Source organism: Coturnix japonica, chromosome 18 (genome assembly GCF_054131305.1).
Source record: "Coturnix japonica strain WE chromosome 18, WE-NBRP24, whole genome shotgun sequence".
In the NCBI taxonomy this organism is placed as follows: Eukaryota; Metazoa; Chordata; class Aves; order Galliformes; family Phasianidae; genus Coturnix; species Coturnix japonica.
Genome location: NC_140680.1, coordinates 12,752,125 through 12,776,397, shown reverse-complemented (window position 1 = coordinate 12,776,397; position 24,273 = coordinate 12,752,125). Strand labels below are relative to the sequence as shown.

The 24,273-nt window shown below is 44.2% G+C and overlaps 1 long non-coding RNA gene across 3 annotated transcripts in view; it reads left to right on the top strand.

Annotated features, from left to right (window-relative positions):
- LOC107320432 (uncharacterized) overlaps positions 1-24,273 on the top strand; it is a 181,692-nt gene that overhangs the window by 57,384 nt on the left and 100,035 nt on the right. For 2 of the 3 annotated variants that reach the window (XR_014935474.1, XR_014935475.1), the window contains 2 exons: positions 13,642-13,789; positions 22,166-22,329. This is a non-coding gene — a long non-coding RNA (uncharacterized LOC107320432). Of the gene's footprint in view, positions 1-5,511; positions 5,717-13,641; positions 13,790-22,165; positions 22,330-24,273 lie in introns of all 3 variants that reach the window. The other variant, XR_014935476.1, reaches the window with a different exon arrangement.

Genomic DNA, 24,273 nt, shown 5'->3' with positions numbered 1-24,273 from the left:
TCTTCAATACAGTGTCAGCTCTTAAAACTCAGAGGAGCAAGGTGTGCTGGCAATTTAATTGAATGAGATTTTACACAGGGACTTAGAAGAAGAGCTGGATTAACATGGCAATTACCTGCTGCAAAATCAAGTTTCTTTACAACTTCAAATGCATGTATTAGAATCCCCTCTCCAAACCATAAGGTTTCGGATGCAAAGCATGTTATGTCTGTTCAGCCTTCTAACTTTGTGTCTTGAAGCAATCAAACCCAGCACGCCTCTTAGTACCTGTGCTTATGTATTTTTGTGCTTCATGCTAATATGTTCTAAATGGGGCATTGAGTCATTTGCCCCAACACCCCGTGTGCACACAGCCTCATGTGGCATGAATAGCTGTGTGCTCACAGTGCTGCTGTCCTCCCAGCATGGAATGCACTGCCACAAGGTTTGGCCTGTTCCTTCTGAGCTATTAAGGGCTGTAAAATGTTTGTTGTTTTGGTTTTGTTTTTTTGTTAAGGTAAAAATACACTTCAGAAAAGATAGTGAAACAGTAGCTCTGCCGGCTGCCTTCCAACTTTAATGTCACTCTCATTTGGCTGTTAAGACCTACAAGCTGTAGTACAAACATACACTGCTACTTTGCTTTCTTCCAGAGCTGTTTTTTGAGCATTTACCATGTGTTCAGGGGATGTTCCTCTGCAGGGACTCTCCAGGACTTGATGGGAATGCAGCTGTCTCAAACAAACACAAAACAGTTCATGACTTACCTGAAAACACATGGCACAGTTCTGAACTGGAGTTTTTTCACATCTGGAGGTGTTGTGGCTGTGGGAGCAGATGGCCCAAATTAAAAAGGTGGGCATCTCTGTCCTTTTTCCCAACTGAAATGTGTTTTAGGATTCAGATGCAGGAAATATCTTAATGTCTTATTTGCACTGCCATTTCTGTCTTCAGTTTTTGGTGCTGATTCTCTTAGTTTTCAGAGTGTGTGACCAGAAGTTAGCCTGGCTGTGATTGTGCTGTGTGTACAGCCTCAGAAACTGCTCTGGGAATGCCTAAAAGGATCCACTTCTTATTCCTTGAGACTTCTGTTCTGCTGCAGCTTTGTTTCTTTTGGGACAGAACATAATGACCTGTCAGGGTCCTCATGGTTTTATTTTGGTCTATAACGAAGTACATGAAGTGCAGGGTGATGGCACTTCAAGGATGTCTCCATTCAGGCTGGATTTCCAGGCTGCTGTGTTAAGGGAGGGGAGTCGTGGCACTGAGGTCTGTGTGTAGGGTCTTGCAGGCTGGTATGGGCTGTGCCGATGTCTGATGTTCCTGTTGCTGCATGCTTGCAGCCAGCATCCCACTGCTGAGCTCATTCCACCCATGTCTATTCCAGGTGTGTTTAAACATGAAGGAATTTCTAAAACTTGGGAGTTTCAAAAGCAAAGTGATACATCTTCCAGGCAAAGTCCTCAGCCAGAACTCCAAAGGAGACATCTGCTGGAGCCCAGTCACTGGGGACAGAATGGGCTGGATTGGTTGGGGGGCAGCGCCAGGCATTGAGCTAACCTGCAGAGGTCACTGCGTGCCTCGAACTAATTTGACATGAGCTTTTTTCCTCTGGATCTGCAAGGTAACACCAGCAGAATGTTGCAGCATTTGGACAGTCATAAACCAGAAATGCTGAACAGCTAGAAAAATATTTCAGCCTGCTATTGAGATTAAAGCAAGCCCCAGACAGCCGTGTAACTGTCAGATGAACCGAAGCGTGGCACGACGCCTCGCAAGGGACGACAGCTCAGGGCTGTCCAGCAGCCTCTAAATGCTGCTTCAGAGCCTCCAGCGTGGCTGCACAGGGCCCTCCCTTGGGGAAGTATAGGGTGGCCAGCTGTGGGAGCGTGATGGAGATGTGCCACGAGCCCCATGCCACAGCGTGACCCCTTGCAAGGGTCTGCGGGTTGGCTCTGTGCGTTGGCTGCAAACAGGAAAAACACTGGAGTGCAACTGAGAAATATAAACTGAGACTGTTATTGATGGGGAAAATGCAGTCCCCACGCTGCATGAGTCATGTAATCCACAATGCTTTTCAAGCTTAATTTGAGAGAAGCAGAGGTGCATGGAGGATGGTTTCAATTTCCAAGCGCTGCTTTTTGACCACTCATGCTTTTGAAAAGTCAAAATAATATCTTGGCTCCGGAATGACTGTGAAGCAGAGGTATTCTGCTCCTGGCCTGTTGCCCACTCACCCTCTTGAAACAGAGCATATAGATTGTGATGGAAACATAACAGCTTATCCTGCCAAAGAACAGGTCATCTGTTCTGCAGCCTGTGAACTGAGGAATTATGGCTGAAAGTAGAGAAGTTGGACCAAGCGGATTCAAAGAGGCTGAAATCTGGATAAATTGGTAATTTGGGGTTGCACCAAATTTTTACTTATTTATTTATTTTTAATGGGAAAAAGCTTTAGACTTACTGTGGGGTTCCACTTGAGAGATGAAAGCATTCTGAAGGTGCTAACTGGAAAAGAGATGAAGCCTGATTCTGAGGCCAAGTCAGCTTCTTCAGAAGATCGTTGGTTGTATGATGTAGTTTCCATGGAAATAAATAGGAGGCATTACTTTCAGAGCAACCTGCCTATTCTGACCATGAACCTTTATACCCTGACTGTGTTCTCATTGGCCTTTCTCCCCACTGGCATAACACTTTTTGCCTTAGTAACTTTCCTCCCAATTTATTCTTATGTTAAATGGGACTGCTCTGGAGTTCAGAAGCCAAATGGAATCTTGGAAATGACTCCAGAATACTGTAACAATTTTTGGGTCATAGCAAAGCTGGACTACACCTCTGTGGAGGTGTGCTGCTGCAGCTGGGATGGGTCTGGCCACTTGGTTGTATCTGGGAGATGTTCAGTGGGAACCATGGAGGGAAGCCCGTCCTGTGGGACCAGTAGCTGCAGCAACACTTGGAAGCAGCATGAGTGGGATAAGGAAAAGGTGATGGAACTGTGAGCCTAGGGAGTGTCGGCAGGGCAGGTTCTACCCATGTGTCCTCCTGAAGTGTTCTTTCATGAATAAGAGCTGGAGAGTTCAGTCCTGGAAGGGTATGAAGGAATTCAAGAAATGCTGTGAACTTCACAGAAAGTCAGAAATTTGGGAAATCTGCTTTTTAAAAACTAAAAAGTGCTATAAAACTTGCCTTGTTTCATAGAGAATTATGGAAATGCAATAAGATTCATGAGTCATTCATCCAGAGCTGCAAATTGGTGTGTAGGTCTGTGCAGAGAGAACATTAATATCTGTTAAATTCCCCCAAATTAGCTTAAACATTCCAGAGAAGGGATGTAATTCTCTATTGTGCAGGGAAGGAATTTGCCACTCCCCCAGATTTTCTGCTTTCCAGGGACTCAAGCAAACCAGCAATCCCAGGGCAGTCGTTTTCCCCCATTAGTAAGCATTGCCTGGATTGGCAGTGGGTGTGCTGGGACCTGCCAGAGGTTTGGGTGCCATGGAGCTGGGTCCTGCACAGTGGTCTGCACACAGTGCCCAGCCCAGGCTGCCAACCAGTTTGAGTTTATATCATGGTTCTCAGGTTTGTTGCACATTGTTCCCCTTTATGGTGCCAAATTTGTCAACTTGTTTTACTTGCAAATAAGTAGAGATGCATCACTGTCCAAGGTTTATTTATTTATTTTGACTCTGATGTTTCAGTGTTGATCTTTAACTTGGTGCTGGCTTTTTTACGTTGAACCTGATATGTTACTATCACAGACAGCCTTTCCTGCTAATGAGAGAAGCCTCCCATAGCAAAAAAGCCTGAAGGCTGCATCTCCTCTTACCAACAGCACTTGTGTGCTGTGTTGGGAGGAGAGCTGTGTGCGCAGGGTGCTGCCAGATGTATTTCAGTTTGGGGATGACTTCTGCTTGTTTTGACAAGTGTTTGTTGGAAGGAAAAAAGGAAAGAAAGAAAGCAAGCAGACTTTGCCTTCAGCAAAGACAGTGATGGACAGGAAGGCACCAAAGGGAGTGTGACGGGTGAGGAGTGCAGCAAGTGGTTTTCAGACCTGTCCCATGCACCTGGCCTCACTCTGATGGTCAGCGGTGCCATCGTGTATTAAGGTGGTTGTGGGAAATGTTGGGTGCAGATGCTGGAAACGTTTGGGGTTAAGCCAGCTGGAGGAACTTGGGGTGGGAAGAACAGGGAAGGCTGCAGGTCTCTGGGCAGGAGGGCAGAGGACAGCTGGCTATCACAGCCATCTATGCAGGTCATGCACTGCTTTTGTGCTGGCAAGTTTACCTAGCAGTGGATTTTTTGCTTATATTGCAAACATTTCTTGCACATAAACAACTGAAATGAAAATGATTTTGAGAGAGAACTCAGTAGAAATGACTTGAGCCTCCTTCTGTGAATAGGACTTTATTCAGGAATATCACTGAAAATGGGAAAGGACTTGATTTTTGAAGGCTTTCAGGCTTTTAGCAATGACCAAGTCAATTGGTTGACAAAACAATTGAATTGAGTGTTTTATTACTGTAGCCATAGGTTCAGATAAAAGCACTTAGCTGAGTGTCATTTTAACAGATCACCTGGCCATCATAATCTGGGGACCTCAGAGGTTGTTGGTTCCCATAATGACATTCAAAAGCATCTCAACCCAGCAAGGTGAGAGTTTGTACTGAAGGCTGACTTCAGGTGGGTGGATTCATGGCTCAAACATAAACCTGTGCACTGGAGCCTGACTTCAGCACATGAAGAACTTTATGGAATGGACCCTCAGGGAGCACATCTGACCTCCATTTAACCAGGACTCAGGGAAATCTGGAAAACAGAGGGCCCTGCAGATAACTGCAGGCTTTTAGTTAAGTGAAAGTTTATAACTATGCAGGGAAGGCAACTTAGGCCATAGAAGAAGTGGCCAAATCCCCCAGAGATGCTCTGGGATCTATGGAATTAACATTTCTGAGTAGGGAGGGTTGGAATGGATGCAGAAGGTTCTGTAGATTCAATACAGAGTTGAAAAACAAATGCATTGGGTGGGACTGGCTTCTTTGGGAAACCAGCAGAATGGGATGAAGCAATGATTAAAAAGGTAATTAAAGCAAATAGTGTTGGAATAATGGGGCACTGCTGTTACCTTATGAACTGGGGGTTTCCATGCATTTCTGCTGTTGGAAAGAGCACACACAGCCCTGGAGAATGCCCCACTCAGCTGTGGGGGGCCGGTGGGGATGGTATTTGGTAACGTCACTCTGGCTGCCAGCCACTGAAGCAGATGATTTATTGTTTTCTATATGAATCTGCTTTTAAAGCTTCTCATATAGTGTTACAGATGATATCATGCAGTGTTAAGTACTTAAAAGATCTGTTTCAGGCTTTGAATGTATGCAGAGATACGGTCTTGGCAATCATAACACTTGGTCCTCTTTTTCTTTGGAATTTGAAGCTATTTGTGTTCTGCTTTTGTTCCTCTGAGTATGCTCAGGAATGGAGATGTAGCCCATTTTGTGTTTATCATACATTTGCTGTCTTCCTCTCTAATGACAGCCTGGTACCTGAGGGCAGGTCGCTGGATGGCGGTTTCTTACTGCCCTGCAGCTGGGGAAGGAGTTTGCAGCCCTTCTACTGAGAACACAGGGCTGGGCCTGCAGCAACTAAAAAGACTGGAAGATTTCCTCAAATTCCTGCATTGCTGTGAGCTGACACAAGGACACAGGGCTCCATACGGTAACCAGCAGATCTGCAGTGCAGGGTGCGTGTCGTGGAGTTAATCTGGTTGTTGCCTAGAGAGCAAGGAGTTAAAGAGCAAATGGTTTGCAGATAGGTGTCTGGAGAAAATCCTGAGCAGCCTCGTTCCTTGGATGATCCACTTACACATTCCTGTTGCAGTAACCAGAAGCTGAAGGAGCTGAGCTCATTGGCTGAGCCTGCCTGTGTACCCTATGGTAGTTGTCACAGTATAGATTTGCTAATGAAGGAGGGCCACAGTGATCATTACTTATGCAGCATCTCAGGAAAGATTAATGGCTGTATATCTAGCTCTTCTCATAGCCCATTAATCTTCGCTGCAGTTAATGAGCCTTTATTGATTCTGTCAGGTAGGGTAATTTCCATTTCTTTCACCAGGCACGTTAAATACATGCTTATCTACTTTACTTATTTATTTATTTAGCTAGTTATCTCATTGCTTGTCTGATCGAGGCTGGAAAAATTAATTGTCATTAATTCGCTGACCTGAACCTGGGCCAAGCTTTTCTGCCACATTCAGCTGGCAGAAAACTAATTCAAGAGAACTATATGCTATATTCCCTTGCATTGCCACCATGAAATGCCTGAGGAACCTGTGAGAAACAACCCTCTATCATCAGAATAATCTAATGACTTATTTCAGTTTCTCAAAGATTGACTTTTAATCAGTCTGAAGTTGCAAATTGTTGGTTTAATGAATCACAAGCATAGAAGTAAAAATATATGGATCTTATAAAAGAAATGTTGAGCACTTGACAGGCGTGATTAGAGCAAACTAACCTGCAGATTTTAAGTCTCTTAGGACCTGTTGCAGGCAGCTCGGTTCAAAACAGCCAACGAAAGAACAGAGCTGCAGGAGGGCTGCCTAAGCACCACTCAGTGCAGCTCCTAGAGGAGCAGCATTGCATTTTCTGTTTGGTAAACTGCTGACTGTGCTACCAAACAGTACAATCTTTGAAACAGCAAACTGAGCATGTGCCATCCCTTTGAAGGACACATGCTGAAACGCAGGATGATTAGTTCCAGATAAGGCAGCGCCGCATGTCAGTGCCTTCAGCGTGTCGCACAAAGTTGCTGATAGGGGACAAAACAAAAACCACAGAAACAAAAGCAGCTCAACACATTGTACTGATGAAATGAGAAGTCTCTCCCCAGTGCCTGTACGTTCTGTGTAATGGATCATGGGAGCCTCAGGATTCACCAATGTCTCACAAAGCTGCACCAGGCAATGGCAGATGGCAGCAGGAACACGCGGTGTAAGAACGCACCCTTCTCTTAAATACAGCATGAGGGTGGAGGCCCTGGGCTTCTTTCCACGCATGACTCAAACGAATCTTCTGCCTAATTAGGAGCATTTTGAAGTCAGCTTAAGGATCCTACAGTGATCCTATCTAACCTGCTTCTCCTACATAAAGATTAATTTTTTATAATGGCGGTTTTCCTCAGAGCTTTCTTTCCAGTTGCCCAGGGCAGTTATTTGCTAGGGCAGCCTCCTATCAGCTGAGATAACAAAGGCAAAGACTGACAGTCCAACAGAGTCTGGGTTGTGCTCATTTCTGGGGGAGCAACACATTCTATTAATGTTGTTCAGGCTTAAATAGAACCAAGTGTCTCATTGGGAAAATATGTTGGGGAGAGAGGGCTGTGCTAGGGGGCTGCATACCCAGATTGTGTTCCTGTTGGATGACTGGCTGATAAAACCAACACTCCTGTATAACCTTGCAAAAGTCACTAATGAAGCTACATTAGCTCATGGTGACGGTGGTGTTCCAGCTGATGGAGATGTGCTGGAGTGAGCTGCAGTAACAGTATCTGACTGGCAGTGTTCCCTGCTGGGCCCCGCTGTCAGGAAGGCACAGCAGAGAATACATAGGCATATTGAAACAGGATTTGAGATCATATCATCTAAAAGATATAAAAGGACTCTTGTTGTATTCTTGCAGTTTGCAAATTGCTGCTGTTACTTACAGCATTAATTAGGTCATTATTTTTGAACAGCAATTATTCGGGGCAAATCACGAACACATCTGATTTTAAATGTTTTAAGAGGCTGTTTGGTAGGTGAAAACATCTCTAACCCAGTGGTGAGCCCTTGGGGGGCTGTGTGGCAAGTGATGCAGGCTGGAGGTTTCCATAGGTATAGGAATCCGGTCAGCAGCCCAGGCTTTGTGCCCTTGGAGTTTGCATTGCTGTGATGAGCCATCTCTGTCCTCAGCTGAGCACAGGCACAGAACAAGCTGTGGATGCCAGAGCCTCAATTTCTTCTTCCAAATAACAACGGGCTGCAAAAATTAACATGAGTAAAATCCATCTCCATCCTGGGAACATGTAAACATCTGGACGAGTAGTTATGAAGATTAATGTTATGCACAGGGTCAGAATTCCCACTGACATTTGCTCAGTTTGTCCAAGCAAGTTAGTAGAAACCTCCTGTGAATATGAACTGTACTCGGCAGCGCTGTGCAGGCATTTAACATCTTGGATGCCAGTTTCCTCACAGGCACATCTGTAAGTCTTAATCTTTAATTGCTTATAATATAATACTGGGAGCAAAATAAATAAATAAAATCATAGAGATATGTGTAACTTTTAAGGCTAAGCAGAACAATAAAGTTCTTATCTTTGGACTTAAAATCGGTCCTGACAGAGCCAGTTCTTGAAGGAGGGTGAGTGACAGCTGTCTGTCAGGCCTGAGTGAAACATTCAGGCATTAATGATCAATACCTGAAATAATGCTGAGGTAGCTCTGTAAGATCCACAGAAAGGCAGCAGCTGCTCCAAGCGCAGCACTGAGTGTGAATACCTGCTGTCTTGTGGTGAGGGGTTACTGCTCTGCCTGAATCCTGGCTGTGTCTGTGGTCAGATGCTCATGGAGGTAGTACTGGGGTGGTGAACTTTATTAAAAGCATGCCATGTTTTGGGTCTTGTGAGCAAGTAACGTGCATCCATCTGAGTGTGCAGGTTTGAACGTGGCTGCCATAAGGACATTCTGTATTTGAATCTGGAAGCAATGTGATGCTTTCCATGCAATGAAATCAAGAAATACACAGAGTTTTCTAATGTCCAACCCCCTTCCAGTCCTCCCTGTTTGAATGTGCTGTCATCATTACACCAATACTTGCTGTGTGATACACTTTAAATGAGTGTGAATGTGTTATGGACTAATGTGGTTATCTCCATCTGGCAGGAAGTTGCTTGGTCAGAGGTCATCTCCATACTGGTGTAATTCCAGGCATGTTGCTGGTTTTAATAATATAATGATGATAATTGATGTTCTAAAACTGGTAAGGTCAGTGTTCGCTGGCTGCTACATTTATTTGGCAGCCAGCTCAGCAGTATGAAGAATTAGCACGAAATGAGGAACAAATCCCACGTCCTGCTCCAAGACCTGATAACAGAATGGGTGCTCCAATGAATCTCAGTGCTGTTTACTCCTTTGGCACTCCTTTCTTGCTGCCCTTCTCTGCCCAGGTAAGACGGGGTGAAGCCTGAAAAACTCTCACGTGGCAGTTTTGCCATGACGAGTTAATTATGGCATTTGCTGATATTATTCCAGGCTTTTTTATTTTTTTTTCCCTTTGGATGTGTGCAGGTTCACAGAGCAAAGGCAGGATGACTGTTGAATGTAAATTAATGGCTATAAGAAATATAGGTCCCAGTTTGCCAGTTGTTCTGCCAGGTTCTCAGACAAGAATGTTTAGGGAGCTTTTTCTCAGCATGGTGCAAAGCCTGGAGCTAAGAAAAGAGCCCAGGGAAGATAATCTGCCTTTTTCCATGTTCAGCATTTCCCACCCGGTGTGAACCTAAATCATGTGGATTTCACTACTGGCTTTGCAATGTTATGGGGAGATAAGGCGGTGACAACTCATTTGTATTCCCAGATGAGATAAACCAGAAGCACATCTCATCGTTTGTAAGTGGCTTCCTATCAGAGGTGAGAATAACTGCGAAGCACTAAGCTGGAAGTCAGCAATGATTAATAATAGTAAATCTTTTGCATAAATAGAAAGGTGGCATTGTGCATATTTCACTTACGGTGTTTCTAATGTGTGTCTGTAATTAAATTATATCTACTTTTCTGTCCAAGAAATTAATGTGCACATGTTGGTGCTCTTATGTTCAGGAGGGAGAAATGAGTGTTCTGCCTTTGCAAGTGGAGATTACTTCATCCATAGCTTTTTGGGGAGTGAAAATAGATTTATTCTATTTTTGCATGTTTGTCTGATTCGGTGCTGAAAGCACTGAAGTAAATTCAGCAGTCCTGGATGCATTCAGTTCAGGATCCTATTCTGAATGATGATGGAAAAGAAGAAATGTGTTATTCTGCACTAAGTAAGAGAAGGGGGACTGTATTGAACACCGAGTTTGCTCATTTGATTTGTAAGCATATGAAATAGCCTGCCACGTTCTTCAGCTAAGCACATAAATTACTTGAATCGTGGTTGTGTGTTCAGTGTTTGCTGTTACCATTGGAAGCAGTTTTATCAGACTCCAGTCCCTGTGGTACTTGAGAAAGTTGTAAGAATGCAAAGCTATCTGAAGGTCATTTGCAATCTTAGCAGCAGAAATTACTAGCTGCTGTCAGCTATTATAATAGTGTTGATATGTGGCGTAATAGTTTTACAGTGAAATGGGAGATGTATTGAAGGTATCTGAAACAGAAGCAGAAAACGTGGCCTTGGTGTGCAGGCAGGAGGATATTTCAGTGTCAGCTCTGAACACGATCCCTGTATTACAGTGAGGTGCAACGATTCCTTAATGATGGAGGCTGCTGACAGTAAGACAGGCACTTGAAAATTTTTCTTTGCCAAGCATTTTGGAGGCAGATGGCAGGTTTCCAGAAGTGTTCTGCTGGAGCTGCACAGCAGGCACATTGAGCGAGCCTTGGTTGTGTGCCAGTTCGCTCTGTGGCAGTGGATCAGGATTCTCCTGAGAGGCTCTTCAATCTCCATCCTTGGGGGAGCTTCATGAATGGAGTGGTTGGTCCCGAGCTGTGGTCTCCATAGCTGACCTGTGCTAAGCAGGAAGTTGGACCAGGTGACTTTGTGAGGTCCTTTCCAGCTGGGATTCTCCTGTGATAACCTCCTGAGTAGGTTCTGCTTTACATGGGAGGTGGGAGATTTTCATAAACCAAAATGTTAGTTTAAAATTTACTTTCAAGATGGCTTTGCCCTTTTGAAGCATCCCACAAGGAAGTCTGTGTCTTGGCTCAAGTAATGGCTTGGAGAATAACAGAGTGTTTCAGGTCATTTCCCAGTTGCTGAGGGCAAACAGCAGGTTCCTGATCACGGTGGGTAAAGGCAGCTTTCTACCATAGCCTTGCACTGCCAGCTTGGTGTTGTTTAGCATAAGGCATAAGAGCCAAGGAGAATTTCATAACTTAATTTTTGATGGCTCAGGCCACATTCAAAACAGATGATGTGTCTGCTAATCCTACATCCAGATTGCTCTGGTGGGTTGGGGTGGGCATTGCATCATTTTGTTCTCCTAAACTCTTGTGGTTTTTGTCTCTTAGCATCTGACAGAACAGCAGTGCCCTGGCAATATCTTACTGCCCAAAAATCAAAAGGAAATTGGAGACTGGCTTTGTTAAGGACATCTTCTGTTCTGTGGCACTGTCACACACTGTGTGGGAGTGCATACGTTGTCTACAGCTGGTAGTGAGGAGAAGTCAAAGCTTCAGAGAGAGCTGCAGGAACAGCTGGACCTCATAAGAGCTGCAAAAGAAGATTCCCCAGTTAAAACATGTCCGTGGAGAGCCATATGTGCATAGCTGTTAGGATTTTGGAATCAGTGTGGTGGAATGACAGGGAGATAATGGGTAAATATTAATTGAGAGAGCAACCCCTGCCAAGAAATTCTTTGCGGTTGTGTTACCTTCTCTTCATGCAAAATATTCACCAAGTCAGATGCTGCCATTTAATTTACTGTAACTTTGTAGTCATTGCACAAGGACTTGAAGAGAAGGCCCAGAGGCCTGGCAGCCTCCTGGCTAACCTAGAGGCAGCAAGACTCAGTGTGGCACCATGTGCTGGGAAGCTGTTTTCCATTCTATATGCAGCATCTCAGTGCTGTGCTGAGCCATGTGCCAAGCTGGCACTTCGTCCAGGCCAGCTTTGGGCCAGGGGATGGGAGGGGAAGCTGAGCTGATGGGTCTCTCATCTGTCTGAAGAGCTAGCAGAGATCTAGTGGATGATCTAGTGTTGGTTTTCTTTCCAGAGCTGGCAATGTACACATGTAAGGCTGGTAGCATAGAGAAGGCCATACAGGGAATAGAAAAAAGAGGGAAAGTCCATTTTACAGGTATTTCTGCACTACTATTCCCAAAACCTTTTGGGGGACAATTTTTGTGTTTCATTTGCTTGGAGAGCCTGACCTGGGACATCTCAGGGATGCTTCTCCCACTTCTGATTCAGTAGATTTGTATTTCAGGGACTCATTTGCACTGACAGGCAGAAAATACTTCTGTTTAATTAGAATAAGTTGTTCTAAAGTTGAAGAAGATGACCATAGGAGAGTTCTACTCACATCTTCAGTTGATGCCTCTTGCCCACAGTTGATGTGGGAACCCTACTCCCATACCAAAGCCACAGGCCATGTGCACACTGAGTAATCACAAATTTACACATCAGCATTACTCAACCCCCAGGCAACGTGCGGTCCATTTTCATTTGCACTCTTAAAATTGTTTCCATTTAACGCCCTGAAGCAGCTCTATGACTTACAGTGAAATATTAAATGACCCTCACATTTGCTCTCCTGCTCATTCAACACGACCGTTCCCTGCTCGGCGTGGCAGCGTGCGTTTCATGTGGCTGCCCATATGCCCTGCACATGACTGTGATCTGGCTCCCAAAAGGGTATGTTGTGATCTGCTCGCATGTGCCAATTCACATATCTAAACGTTTTCATAAGGGGAACCCCTTTCTGTTAGTCATCTGGTTGTCAAACAAGACCTGGCTGTGATCCTGGACCTGGCACTAGATGAAATATGTGCACTTTAAACATTTCATACTGAAACTGATGGGAATGGGCAATTCCTCAGTACATTTTCTCAAGGTTTTTAAACAATAAATGTCAACCTAAGGGCAAAGCAAGACAGATTTCAGATTAAAGAGACGGGCTTTGCTTAACATCTATAAATCCCTTAGTCCCAACCTCCTTCATGGTTTTTGAAACAAAGAACAAGGAAAGGCCATGTCAAGCACAACGGACACTTTTGTCAACACAACTTCTGCCTTTGGTAGCATGATAGAAAGATTTCAAAAATAGATTTTTCTGATGGATTCATGACTTGGCATCCCGTAGAGAATCTAGTATTCTTCCAAGCAAAGCTAAAGGTTTGTGTTAGAAAGCGAGCAAAGCCAGTCAAAAGAGCCTTTCATCCTCAAGATTACTAAAATATTCCTTTGTTTATTTTTCTCCTTCAATTACTTTTCCTGTCTTGGTTTAATCTGTAGTGCTGAAGCTTGTCAGCACCCATAGCCTTTTGTTTAGGATAGATGCCTTGGGAGCATGAATAAAAACAATTTTCATGTAGCGTCTCCTTGTCACAGCTGCTGCCCGAAGCCCATCGACTTCTCTTTCCAAAGACCCGATTATGCACACACAAACAGAACGGAGCCTGGAGCCAGCAGTTTGATATTGCTCAGCGCCAGCGATGAGCCCTCGTTAACCTGGTGCTCCATCATTTGCAATTGAAGCAGCAAATTTGTTTTCTCTCCTGCTTTTCAAAGAAAAGGTCTCCAAAAACAGTGTGTCGGAGTGCTTGTCTTGACTGTGACTGACTTAGTACAATTTTTGAGCATTCTAAAATGTAAATTCTAGAATTTGCAGCTGTGGGGAGCAGCTCCGAGTAGGAAAATGAAACTTGTATTTGGAAAACTAATTCTCAAACAAAAATTCCCTGTATATGTTTTCTTTTTCCAGGAAAGTGATTTCTTGAAACTTCAGCATATGCTTTCCATTTGTGTGAGCTGGCACTGCCACGAGCCAGAGGAGGCTTGCAGCAAGCGGAGCCATGCGGGACTGGCACCTGCTGGATTGTGATTGGGTGACTTCTGGACCTTCTAGTACTGTGAGTAAGCCACACTCGATGGAAAGATGATGAGCATTTTTTCTTGACCCTGTGTCATTGTGGAGTAGGTGGTGCTTGCTGTCATGGACAGTCTTGTCTTGCAGAGAGCAGCACATCCCTGCAGAGGGAGAAATGCTGTGGTTGTTCTGGTTGCAAGAGAAGCTTCAAGGAAAGTTTGCATTTAATTATTAGTAGAAGCGCGCAGCAAAACAGAGCTCTTTGCAAAGCCATATGCCTTTGTTTCTGGGTTCCAAAACCACATAACAAACAAAACAAAATAAACAAACGAAAGCAAGACCACAAGCAAGACCACATAGCAGTAATTAAATGCCTCTGTTCCAGAATAGGGTGCATATTGTGGTCATGAATGGTAGTAGCAGGGAAGCCAGGGTGTGTAGCTGAGGCAGGAGAGCAGAGAGGAGCAATGTGTTGCCTCTGTGGGGAAAGAGGAGCATGGGTCTGTGTGCACTGTGGGGAGGGGTGCCTAACCAAGCACACGGAACCTGCTGTGTGGTTGTTTGCGGCTGGAAAAATGCAATGGAGAGCTGGTGATTCTTCATGTAATTCTTAGGTGAGCCTGTTGAATCAGTTGAACCTGTCCTTTGCTAACTCATTCAAAACTAACATTTTATTCTGTCCCAGTGAGCTGGAGCAGACTCGCTTACCTCTCATAGTGTCCATCCAGCTGCCCTGAAGACAGCAGAAGGAACCAGAGACTGTGGTCACGTTTCAGTAGCTAAGTGGAGGGATGAAGGCCATTCCTCTTAATGGGACGGTCTCTTCCTACTCCCTGGCACCATTTCTCTGTTCACTGTTGCTCCTGCTAATCAGGATGCTTTGAAACAGAGAGAGGAGATAGCTGGAGGTGCAAGAAGGAAGGCTGAATTGAAGGCAGAAGAATGCACAGTGGGGATATAGACAGAAAAACAGGCTACATGCTGAGCACATTTAAAGAGGCACAGCTGGAACAACGTTGGAGAGTAACAAAACTATCTTTCCATGTATGTTTGCCTGTTCCCATGTTATTTTTCCCCAGTATTGCATACAGCATGGTTCCTTAAAAGGTTAAAGATCAGAATAATGTTTTATGTAGGTAGCAGAATACCCTGTGTAGAGGAAGTGGTACATGATTTTACTTAAAGAACAAAGATTCCATAGTTTTTAGCACACTCAAGGAAATTTGTCTACTGGCATCTGCTGTGGAGATGATATCTCTTTGCTACAGGTCAGGAAGGAAAAGCATTGGTGGATGTGAGGGTGTTGCTTACAGAAAACACTCGTGCAAATATCTTCGTTCAGGTCTGGTTCCCATCCAGAAAGAGGCATGTCCTCAGGATGGCTGCTGAGTGCCATCAGCACTGGGAGAGAAAAGAACAGATGTGTGGCTTTAAACCAGTCCAGGTGCCACAATGAGTGTGGAGTATACAGGCATTTCACAGAAAGCAGTGACAGCATGATCTGCATTATCTGGTGATGTGATGCATCTTGTGTATACCTGTGTGATTATATCTGTGTGTATCAGTGGCCTATGATTATGAAGTGGCACTTCATTTGTGGAGTGTACCTTGTGCTGGTGTTCCATAGTGTTGATGTGCTCATGCATGGGAAGACATCTGTCAGGCAAGCACTAGTAAATACCATGCAGCTGTACTTTGTTAGGGTTTCATTTTGCATTTCCCTCTGTTCTCCACCTCAGCACTCCTTCAGATCACACTGACATCAATTGCAGTTATGGCAAAAGAAGATCACTCCCGTTAACCCTGTAAGATGCTTGCATAAGATGAAGGCATTTTCTTAATGCACTCATAATCTATAACCAGTTGTTTTTAAAGCCGTTTGAGAACAGTACAGAGAAGGCATTTTGCATTTGGTCAGTCAGAAGTTGGTAACTGTTTTAGAAGCCTATTGGAAAGAAGACATCAAGAAAAGCTTTTGCAAAGCTGTGCTTTCACCTCACAGTGCTTTGCAGAGATGCATTCTTGGGCTTGGTTCATATGGGTTCATTTCTCTGAGTTTCACTTTGAATTTTGGAATCAAAGGCATTTTAAAATTCTAGGTCAAACTTATTAGAAAACACCGTGTCTCACCTGGTTTCAGCTCTTTAAGTAGTGAGAAGCAGTGCCTCCCCTGCTGTGGTCCTGATACAAATCTGTAAGTCATCATGCCAGAGCGTTTGAAGCTCGGCCTAGCACTTCTGTCCGGAGTACAGCACTGCTCACAGAGTTCATGGCTTCTCCTTTGAACAGGGTGTTGCAGCGAAACAGGCAGCAGGTCGGATTTCTGGGTAGATGACAAAGACAGCACCCAGCTTTCATTTTGGGGATTTTCCTAACGTAAAACTGCCTGAGCCAGGAGGCAGTTTGGGTTGAGTTGAGTTTGAGGCCACAGATCCCTGATCTTGTTCCTTTGAACCAGAGCTGGTGTCCTTTTGGGTGCATCAGATGTGTTTGCTTCTGTCCTGGATGCTGACATTCAGCCATCATGGCCATGGCTGAGGTGGTCTCCATCTATGGCTGAGGTGGTCTCCATCCTTGCCATATAGGCTGGAGTCTGCAGCAGTGAGGCTTAGAACTTGGTATAAGTCTGAAGGGAGAGTTCTGAGCATGGCAGCTGACAGCTCACAACTGTCTGATATGTCAGACTTCTGAGAACACACCTGAGGGAGGGTGAATACAGTACCTGGGGAGAAGTCCCTTCCCTTCCTCCTAATGGGGGGCAGTGGGGCTGGGCCTGTCCCTGCTGCCCACCCTGCTCTCTGGAGCTCAGCTGCCCCTGGGGTTTCCGGGAATCCCTGCCTGTATGTGGTTTCTTAACCAGTCCTGCAAAAAAAAATGTATCTTTTATTGAATGTTATTCTAGCCATAAAACTTTTAAGCTGTTCAAATACTTTCCTTTGTACAGTAGACATCTGAGACTATTAGGCATTAACAAGTAAATGTACTTTTTTCTTTTTTCTTCAATTGCTTCAATCTGCTAAAGAGTTTTCTTTGGATCGATTCTCCTCTAGTGTTGTACCAGAAGAAACATTACTGTGATCTGATATCATATCTCCTCACTATCTGTCTCCTCAGGTCATAGATGTGGATGTGTTTTATGTTAAATTACAAAGGGGCTTTATTTTGTGGCAACCAATTAGGTCAAATAGCTCACCCATGATGCAGAAGTGTTTAAAGCCCAGAAGAACCAATGTGATTCACTGCAGTCCCTCTGTAGAACCCATAGACTGTGGGGTGAAAGTGTGGGCTTCAGTAAGGAACAGCTGGAGGATTTTAGATGAATTTCACTATTTCTTTACCAATTTAATAATGAATATAATCCATTTTATAACACCTGTCACAAGAGCTTTGTGTCACTGGAGCTGTTGATTTAAATGTACTTCATTATTTTCATATATGTTAAGAACTGTCCATCCCAGTCTTGTGGGGATGTTCCTGAAAGAAGGAGGAGGAGATGCTGGTGAGGCTTCATCTTAATCAGGCATGCTTGTAAGAGCAGGAGGGAAAGCACGTTTTAAGAAGTTGCTTTTAGGGATATAGGTTTTGGGTAGACAAACAGACATACACATGTAGGAACTGGGGAATTTTGTCTTAATGTCCACAGCCGTTGACTTGCAGAGCTGCCTCCAGAAGATGCAGAAAGGATTGGAAGGTGTCTTCCTAAAGACAGATTAAAGCAACATCTTTAATTTCTGGCTTGTTAGCAGCTGATAGCCAGTTATCCCGTAACCTTTACTCAGACCTCGACTCATAACCTTCACAATTATTCTTCATCTCACAAACATTAATATTTACTATATAGTCAATCTCCAAACCACAGGGAGTTATTTGCATGTGTGGTATCACTTGCACTTCAGCTAAATAAAACCATTAACCTTCTGCTAATAGAATTAGGTCATAGAAGTCATACTTGTGTGGGTTGTGTAGCTTAGGTTAACGTCGTAACATTTCCTTCTCACCCTTACAGTGCAGCATCTCCAGAGCGTGGCAGCCCCAACACTGATGCTGAACTTGTGTGCCCTGTCCCAGGCAGGGAATGGCATCAAAGCAGGTCGCACTGAGCGATAACTGTAAATTCTCTGGGGCTGGAGTCACCAGCCAGTAATCCTCTATGCACAGGCTCCCCCTTATGGAAATGAAAGATACTAGACAATGCTTTTTTCCTCTGGTCTCAGACAAAACTCATAGCTTATCACTATGAATACACTTCTCAAGCCTACAGTAGTACTTTTCAACTCAACGTTATAAGTTTGGGTGATGACAGAATGGACATAGGCTCACCATGGCAAACAGGAGTGATGATGGTACGTGTATGTATTTATACTCAAAGTGATTAGAGCCCTGTTTGAGGCTGGAAATTCTTGTGATTTCCTGGTGGTGAAGAAGGGGACAGGAGCTCTTCAGATGTTAAGAGATGCTGCAGAGTGAACCACAGCTGTAGCCTCCTCTGTCTTCAGAGAAGCAAAAGAAAGTCAGTGGGATCAAATAACTTAGTTTTGGAATAGCTGTATTTTGGTGCTCTACAGTGGGTATTCTGGATTGGATCCTGATAGATCAGAATGATTGGAAGAGTTAGGAATAGACACTGTGGATTAGGGAGAGATACCATGTATAGACTTAGATACGCTCTTGCCTCGCTCTTTTTTCGCATGAAACATGGTTACCAGCTTCATGAAAGCTGTGTGAGAGCAGCTACAGTTCTGTGCTCAGCTTATTCTGACAGATCATGTTATGCACCAGCAAAACATGAAAATCAAAGAAAACATAATTTTTCAGGTTTTATTAGTATTATTGATTAGTATTGTTCTTCTAAACTGTTTATTGCTCAGCTTTGAAACCAAAATCCTAGTGGAGCAACTGGAATGGACCCCCATGCTAAACTTGAGCCCTTCTTCCCATCCAAATGAAAGTCTTCTGCTGGGCATGGCTCACACAGTGGTTGTGGCCTCTCTGCTTTGCCTGTGTGATGAATGAGGTTCAGGCCTTCATGGGATCTGTGTGGTGCCCTCCTGTGTTCCTGGTCTCATTTCAGTGCTGCTAGGGAAACTGATTTTAATTACACATGCTGCTAATCACCTGATCTCATAAGGGGGCATGGCTGAGAAAAAAAGAAGCCAGAAAAAGGAAGCTAATTTATACACCCTGGGGACAGGAGGAGTGATTTGAGTGGTGCATGGGAAGAGGAATGCTGGAGAGTAAAAGGAAGCTGGGATGATGGATGGTGTGATTAAAAACCACAGGGGAAGGATGAGGATGGGGATGGGTAAGAAGGGGTTCTGGAGAGCAGCAGCTGGCCCAGGGGCTCTCTGGTGGATGGTGACTCTTCTAAGGCTGAGATGGAAATCAAGAGCCTCTGCTGTGCTGCCAGGTTTCTCCAGGCAAGCATGATGTTATAGTGCTTGCCTGGGCCTGATGGAGATGGATCCACCTCCATTGGTTCGTCCTCTGGAGGTAGATCCATCTCCATGGGGTCCACTGGTTTGGGCTCACTGTTGCTCTCTTTGGTGGAGGAAGATGAATCCTCCACAAATGAGGAGGAGGATGAATTAAAGTGCATCAGCAAAACATGAAAATCAAAGAAATCATAATAAGCACTGCTGCTGTAGGAGGGACATTGCTGAGACAGCAACATTAAAAAGTAGCAGATATATCTGAACTACTCTTCAGGGTGCACTGAATATTTAATGTTGTTATGTAGACTAGTTCAACCTGAAAATTATGTTAGAAGTTCATTTTGCACCTTTTCTGTAGCTATGGTGGCATGTGCAGTGAAAGCAGATTGAGTATTTTTAACTTAAAATGATGACAAATTCACATTCTTACTGGCTGAGTGTTGTAGCTTTCTCACCCATTGCCTGAGCTCTTTGGCTTGCCAAGTATTGACAGAGAATCTAAAACCAACCATAAAAAGTACCCAGCAAAATATCTGTTTCTCATTCCTTTATGGTTGTAGTGATTTTGTTCACAGTGAGCACCAGTGCTCCACTGGGGTTGGACTCTGCTGCTGCGAAGTTGTCTCTGCTGGGAAAAAGAAATATTCCCAGTTCACGCCTTCACTTTGCCAAAGGATCCACCCATACACAACATGGAAAGTGCCTTGAATGAGGGAGGGCAAACTGCATCGCTGCTGTTGTGCAGCTGGAGCTGCTGTGCAGGCAGGAGTTGGGCCTGGCCCTGGTGCTCCCTGAGCCCCATCACAGCCATATTTGCCTTTGTGGTACTGGTAGTGGTTAAAAGTATGCAAGGATGACTGCAGTTGTTTCAGAATTACTAAGGATGGTAGTAGGATGGTTGTAGTGATCTGGAAGTGATGTCATGCAGCTCCTGCCAGTGTGCATCCCATATGTCTCTGAGATTGGGTTCAGGTTGAGATGGGTGCTTACCCTTCTCTAATTTAGCAGTAATTGAAGTGACTTTCAGTGTTATTCTGTTGTGTGATGATGGAAAGAGGAAGACTCCTTCCTCCATGTGATTGTTCGCTCTCCTGAAAGCAGAGATTGAGATATACCTTCTAAGGTGGTAAATATGGGCAGGGGCCCATGATCCCCACCCACAGATTGGAGGATGGGAGTGAGGACTCTGGGTGAAGGTGGCAGTGCCCAGCAGTGCTTGGTGCTGGGCTCCAGCAGCACACGGCGCAGACTCGTTATGCCTGACATCCTTCCCTCGGTGCTAATCATTTTTCCATTTCAACAACGGCTGTTTACAGCAGCTGCTGCCTTATGTTTAGTTTGATCCCGTTCCAGATTTTGCAAGTGATTAAAATGCTGCTAATAAAGATATTTTAACTAGGATTTATATGTTGACTTGCCTTTTCCAGCTACAAAATACCTTCCTATCGCTTCTTTTTGTCATCTGCACTGGTGCAACTGCCTGCTTGGCAGTTCTGAGTACCCAGGCAGTGCCCATTGCTGTCAGCCTGGCTCACCCGGCTGCAGGGAGGTGTGGGCAACACTTGGATTCTGGAAGGAATCCCGGTGTCCTTGCAGCGCACGATAGAGAGATTATCTTACACACATTCCCTTGTATGTTCCCTTGGTTTACCACATACTTGAATGATTTCTATTGGAATATTATAATTACATTCATATGGCCTAATGGCAATGGCAGTTACAAAAATTTCCACATAAAGCCCATGCCGTAGCCGAGGGCTCCAATGCAGTCCACATTCTCTACTACACCTATGCACTGTGCTGTAGGGGAAAAGCCCCCTCACTAGACTTAAAGAACAAGGAGTTTCCTGCCATGTTTTTAATCCTTTGGCTTTGGAACCAGCAGGTTTTGTATAACTGGGGATGGAGGTGTGAGCAGTTCCCATCTTTCAACCCATAAAAGCTGAGCATGGGGTAAATGCCAGCTCTGTCCTGCTGGGTGCTGGGGTACCAGGCACATCCGATGAGGTGCTGCAGGTAGGGCTCAGCAGACACCCCAACCTCACGTGGGCTTTTGGCAGGAGGAGTGCAGCAGCAGAGGGTGCTCTTGGTGCAGGAGCTGGGGAGAGGGCTCGTGCAAAGCTCAGAGCTCCTTGCAGTGAGCCCAGCCGTTCTCCTCTCCCTGCTGCCTGCTGCTCACCCCTCCTGCTGCAAATGCAAACCCTCCTTTCTGCACTGAAAGAAAAAAGGAAGAAAAAGAGAAAATAAAAAGATGACTTTGGGCTGGTGCCAGCACGCAGAGATGTTATTGTGGATTGGCATCTGGCCGCGATGCTGGAGCAAAGCAGTTACCTTGGAGGAGGCTGTGTAGGAGTGCAGAAAATGCACAATGTGACTCAGTCATTTTTAATTATCAGTGGAGAGGAAGGCGAAGCTCCTGGTGGGTTTTGTTCAGCAATTCATTCGGGTAACTGCAGGGTCATGCTGTTGGCTGGGTTTGAATGACCCTGAATACATATCCAGTGCTACTGAAATAAGTAGTGTGCTCGTGTTTGATAAAGGAGGGGTAAAATTAATGAAAATTTAAGACAAGGCAAAATTCTTCAGAAATAAAGATCTAAAATGCCATTTAAGGAACACACTGTTGATTTAACATTTACTGAAAATTCCCTCTGAAGGGTACATGATTTGGCTGACAAAAAGCAAGAATAAGATTTGAATTCTGTGGCAAATGATCTGCTCTTTTTTATATCTCTTCATGTCTCTTTCCTCCGTTTCTTTTTTTGTCTATCACACCTATTTAGATTGTCAACCCTTTAAATCTGCTCTGCATATATACACAGTCTGGCGTGTTGGAGACCTGACTTGAATTACGTCTTGAAGTGCTTATACAGTACTAATTACATTAATAATAATTGACATCAGTGAGCTTTGGATCAACCTCTGACGGAATACATTTACATCTCGTTAGTTCCCCTGATGGAGTTATGCTTCTGCTTCTTCTACAGACACAGGGGGACTGCAGGAGGATCTGCCTGTCCAGCCACAGTGGGTCCTCTGGCCTGGATGTGGGGAGCGATGCGATGCCAGGAGCTCCTTTGAGCTGGCTGGAGGAGAGCTCAGTTTCCAGTGGATCTGTGCCGTGATGCTGACAGATTTTGCTGTCGACAAGGTGCAGTTCCCCACTGATGCTTTTGCTATTGACATGAAAAGCATGAACGATGTGTCCACCGAGGCACCTAGACAGGTTAAGCTGATTATTTTTTCCTTCTCTCAGAGTAGAGGCTCCATCCCTTGAATTCTTTGAATCAGAGTTAAAAATATCTACTCAAACTCAAACAGATGTTTTTGTTTTACTATAGCAATGCTAGGTAAGCTTCTGTTGGCCAGCATTGTTCAATATTAGTTAATCTAAATGTTTTACCCTCCTGCAATAGTGATGACTCAGCTGACCCAGGTAAGGCATGAGTTGATCCAATGAGTATTTTGTCAGCAGAGACATGTTGTTGGTTCAAGTACTTACAATGGCATTTCCTCTGTTGCAGTGAAATACCAAACCACCTATATTGTCTTGCAGTGTTGTGTAAACCCTCCTGAGATCGCTGGAGAACAAATAGATGGTTCAGGAGAGAGCTTCAGCCATAGGGGACATGCACTCTTTGGGAATCAGCAAGCAGTCCTGCAGTCAGTAATCTCACCTGGTAGTGGCGGGAGGTCTTTTATGTTTGGTTTGCTGAGTATGTATAAGCACTGCTCTTTGATATCCACGTTGATCCACGGGGAGAATATGCTGGAAAAAATCCTTTGATTTCGGCATTCTGAAGGAAAATATGTATGTCTCTAGCTCCCAGGACGGAGTGAAAGTGGGAACGTTGGGGGATGTTAGAAGCAAGAGACAGAAATAAGAGAAGGAAGAAAGGAATGTGAAGACAGAAATATTTGACTGTTTGCCATTTTTCTTTCCCTTGATGACACCTTGGAGCTACCTCAAAACCAGAGCTTGGCTTGGGAGCGTATAGAAGTGATGTTTAGCTCATAGCAGAAGAGAATAATGAATGGCAGTGGTTGTGGGAAAACCCTGGGGAACCTTAGGCTGCTGAGGTGAGAGTGTGAAGACCAGATACACAAATATGTAAAAAAAACCCAGAACAGAACAGCCTATAACAAGCTGGAAATTAAATGAGAGCTTAAGTAAATCAAAGGAGAGGATTATTATTGTTATTATTTTGCTAATGAGTCACAATTAAGAGAGCTTTATTTCCTTTTAATGTGAAAGATCTGAGTTCTTTCACAGCTCAGTTTTTCATTCAGTGTTGGGTGGGGTCCGTTATGGAAATGAAGGATCAGACCCATGGTGACAGATATTCTCCCACCTTTTCCACATCCTTTCTGAAGAGGTTGTTCAGTCCAAGATTCATGGACACAGGGGAGTGGGAAAACTGTGCTATATTAAACCTCTGAGCATGATTATAGCTATTGCTAATTAAAAGAAGTGTGCCCTGTGAAAAGCCTGTGAAAGTTGCCTTAGCACTGTCTGTGGTGGTGTCTGGAACTGGGATGTCAAACATGCAGATTATCCCTCTTGGGTTAGCTAAAAAGCATTGAAGTTTCTTCCTCTGCCCATCACCTCTTAAATCCCTATTTTCAAATTAGCATTATCCTAATAAGATATGCTGAGATCCTGCCTGTTCCTTATCCAGCTGGGGATATATTAAGACTGTATTTCATTAGCCAATAATATATTGACCTTATTGTATGATGGTTGCTTTGCAACTCCTGTTCTTAGTACCTTCTGTGAAGGATCTTGATGTGCTTTCAAATAGAGAATTTAATCTTGCTGCTTTTGTGCATGTTAAATTTGTATTATCATCTCTGTTACACACAGGGAAGAACTGTAGATTGGTTACCTTTCCCATAGCCCAGAAAATCTGTTGTGTAGCATTTTGTGGGATGCTGGTTTCAATAGTGTTAATGAGACAATTTGCTACTCTGGTGTAAGATTCCAGCTGGAACACAGATAATGATGTGAATTAGATGCTTTAAAGGTGGTGTAAAACAGCAGCAGTGGTGATTACAACCAGAAAAAAACAAATTGTTGTCTGTGAAAACCTCTCCT